We start from the raw sequence: 4,439 nt of genomic DNA on the forward strand, positions 1-4,439 counted from the left end.
ATAAAGTCATATCCTTCCTCTGAAAATGTCAACTTCTCCATTAGCTCATTAACTTCATTACTGAGGACGTGACAAGGTCTGGGATCACCTGTGTGGTTGACTGCTATGTTTGGAGCATTCATTACCTGAGCTACAGTGATGGATTTGTGCAGAAACTATTTGGGATCAATTTTGTAATGAAGGGCATAGTGTGTGGGAGGAAGCATTTATTATCATTATCAGAGGTAATGAAACTCTTGCCCCCTCACAATGGGCTCCCTCCCACACCAAGTGAATGTCAGTGTTAAGCCTGGGCCAGGGGTAATAACCTTATGAGGTGGAAACATTGTCCTAATGGTGTCAAGGTTGCAGTGCATTACAGTGACACACAGTCATTTATTTCACGCACAAGACAGAGGGCAACTGTGTCACCATCAGCCAAAATCCAGGGACATCTGATACAGCTCTCCCACGTGAGCACTTAGATAACCAAGCAGATTAAAACATTTAGATGGGAATTGAAATGGAATCAATAAATAATGAGTCGAAAATGTCATATGCGTCCCTCAATCATCGGCAGTTCACATTGATATGGCAGCTATCGCTGCCTGCAAATTACCCACAGCCCTGGCTATGAATATGATTAGCATTCTCATTTTCCCCAGGAAAACCCTAATAAACACAATTACAGAGTATCAGAGTTTATTTCATACCTATCCATGCATTTCCTTATGTAAATGTATAAATGTGGCAGTCATCAGGCTTGCATCAAAGCAAGCTGAATCATTCCCTGCAATTTAAACAACAAAAAACAAGTTATGCCAAAATAGGTTTGCCTCCTTCCTTCCCTCAACAACAAAATAAATTAATTAATTAATTAAATTTAAAAAAATAAAGTTAATGGAGTGAAATCATCTTACTGCAAATTACAGTAAATACTTTCCAGTACAACTTCCTGTCTAAACCAACCATTCGCCACCTTTCCCTGAACTTTGGTTAGGCTGAGTTTTCTGTGGACGCAGCAGATGAAGAAAACTTGATGGAATAATTGTCAAATCTATAATATGGTCAAAATTTACATTATCAAAGCAATAACACCCTTTAAAATTCCAGTGGTCTTGCCATCCTTCATGCTGATAAGCTAATTGCTCACACACACACAGTCCTCCAAATGAGGGTTCAGTCACAGACTAGGGGCTTGGTGCATGCTATGCTATAGTATTTAGTGTAGCTTTCACATGCCATTTGGTGTTTACTCTAATCCAAAAGGCTGTACGCTGGTGTGAGTGAACAGATTTTTTTACATGGGTGGCCTGAGTGGATCTGGCTGAGTTTGGGATTTAGAAAAGGTCTGGACATAGATTGGAGGACAAGAAGCTTCTCAACAGGACTGCACAGTCAGGTGACAAATGGTGCCCCAGGCCAGCCGAGTGCCAGAAATGGCCTCTTAATCAATCAGAGGTCACCACAGAGGCTCAGTCCAGACTGCCCCCACCCTGAGAGACGGCCATCTGATAGAACACTCAGTGCCAAGCCACGAAGCACACAACCTTCTCCCCTAGTTACCACACTGCTGCTACTGCAACTGTCATCTCCCCTCTGCTTTGAAAACTGCACCACAATCAGAGTGTACTTGTCTTTGTTTTTCTTTAGCGTGCTCATTATGTAGCATACAATGACAATACCGGTGAGCCACTTTATCTTCTTTTGTTATTGTGCAAGTCAGATGGATGTAATGGCAAATGTAAATTAACATGATTGTGTTAATTTTGTGCTTTGTGTTATTCTGGAGGAGCCTTGTCGATAGTGTGACACATGATCTTATTATGCAGCTCAGGTGGGTGTGTCTGTGTCTGCCTGGCTAATGAGACCTGGTGATATGGCAGTATAACATCCAACCCGCTGCCTCTCTCCATCTCTGGCCGCAGCCCCAGCCTAAAGCCTCCAGCACCCATGCTACACCCATGGCCATCTGCACTGGCATTTCAGGCAGTAAATTAGGGAGTGGAGGTGACGCTCTCTCTGGTAGGGCCGGCCTAAGGCCAAGCCCTCTCATTCCCTCTGCACCCCGGGGCCCACCCTTGCACACCCCCCGGGGTTGACCTACACACTGCCAGGTCCCCAAGGGAACATAACAGGCTCTGGGACTAGCACAGCCCTTCTGTCATCTGTCTATCCTCCCCCATCCTGCATGCATATCACTCCACTCCCACCACCCATCTCTCCATCCTTCCTCCCTTTCCAACATCAATACATTCATCTGTCCATCCCTGCTATCAGTCCAAACACTCACATTCTCAAAGACCTTTATAATTCAACCATCTGCTTCATTGTCATTACTAATATATTTGTATTTTTATCAACACTGCAGCTATCCACCAATGACTTACATAATTTCTTTGGGAAATTGTGTTTTTGCAATCCAAGGACTTTTTTTGCAAATAATGCAATTGCTTGTAATTTTGACTTTTTTGTAGACATTGCCTTAAAACGACAAGGAACATAATTTTCACCTCAGCTCTAAAATCAAAACACCTATCCAGAAGCTAATCAGCATGTTTACGTTTGCATCTTCATACAATTATTATCATTGGCTCACAAGATTGGATATGTAATAATTTTAGAAAGGCCGCAGTCATCCACTCATTTTTATGTGATTGTTATAAGTAGCGTAAGACTTGTTTAAACTAGTTCCACAGCCATGCACCAAAACCAATTAAACCCCATTAAAATGGCATCACATTCCCATTACAGTCCCAATAAACCTGTCAATACATGAAAAAGAGCCAATCAATACACCCACTGACTACCAAAGACCCACTGATCCACATATCTACCCACCCATCCCCACACCCAGTACATCTGTGCAAACCTTCGACACATTGATCTATCCTCCTCCTCCTCTCCTGTCATGATAGATGCTTTTGCTGATTCAACCCTCACAGGATACAGGGCCAACAGACAGGGGTAACTGTGAACAGACAGACAGCATCAACGGAGTGGTGAGAACAGAGAACCACATAAGTGACAGACAAAACTCAACATCAAGTCAAGATGCGAGATATGAAAAAATAAAACTCTAGAGAAGTACGGGGTGGTGGGGATGGAGGCCGGGGGGTGTAAAAACAGACAGATTCTATCAAATGATGAGACAGGCATATCTTTGAGAAGCAATCACAAAAAGAGGGTGGAAAGAACAGGGACAAGCAGGGACAAAGAAATGGAAGAGGTGCCAACACGGGATCAGGCAGATCAGCAGCGTAAACTAGTGTTTCCTGTGCAAGTATTGGGATGCAGATCAAACTTTCACAGCTCATAATGGGGGATGTCAGGGGCGTGTGTGTGTGTGTGTGTGTGTGTGTGCAAGTGGGTGAGGAGGCGTTCGTAAGAGAGCTTCTCACACATCTGCTAACCTGCTTCTCTAATGGGGTGCAAATGGGCTGCCATTGTGTGGCTTTGTAGACCTGGCTGGAATGACCTGACATGATCAAATCACTTTGCACGCAAACACCCCTCACACACACACACACACACACACACACACACACACACACACATGCATTGACACAGATTTACATGCACCTCACTGGTGCACTTATGCACATACACTTTTGCATGTGCATAAGTGTATGTTGTTGCTAATTGCTATGCCATGATGCTTATCTGTCTAACATAACAAAATATGTATTATAGAATAAGAATGATAATGATGGACGGTATCATGCTGAAAACATTCCCATAATATCCCCACACATCAGCATAAAGTGGATTATCTTGCTCTGTCCATTGATATTACTAAATTACTACTTCTTTTAAGTGAAGGTTAAAAAAGTGTACTCTTTCTTTAAATTATTTCGTTAAAAAAAAAAAAAAAATCAAAAGCTACATGTTTTTTATCGAAGTGATCATAGTCCCATGACAGGGTGCTGAAGCTTCATCAATTGGAATTTTTTTATTTTTATTTTTTATGAAAACCCAATGTGCCTCATGATTCTGTAGTGGAAGTGGAGTTCTTGTTCTTCTTCTTTTTTTTTTTTTTTTTTCTTAAGTCGCCTCCTGCCTAAATCCAAACGTTTCAAAAGATGTGTTTTCCTAAGCAACCTCCTTGCAACAACTCCTCAGCTGAAAAGATTTTAACTAGGCGGTCTTGCTGACTTAGAGTTGGGGGATGGGGTTTAACAGAAGGGAGGGAGGGGGGGCAATACGGGGTCACACAAGAGGAGAAGTGGAAAGGGGGGGGGGGCTGCTTTTTCTTTCTCTTCAGGCTGTAAGAAAGAAAGGAAGAAAGCCAGAGCAAAGCAGAGAAGCCCAAACCCCACCGAGGAGAGATGGATGGCTGGGGGAGGGACTGGCGCAAGAGCGCTGCTTATTGGTAGGCTGTGGTTCTTTCTCTGGATGGATTGACTTAGCACGGGTCGAATTACACCATTTGCCGTGCATTAGTTTGTTTTTCTCCCTGC

This window comes from Myripristis murdjan, chromosome 3 (genome assembly GCF_902150065.1).
Source record: "Myripristis murdjan chromosome 3, fMyrMur1.1, whole genome shotgun sequence".
In the NCBI taxonomy this organism is placed as follows: domain Eukaryota; kingdom Metazoa; phylum Chordata; class Actinopteri; order Holocentriformes; family Holocentridae; genus Myripristis; species Myripristis murdjan.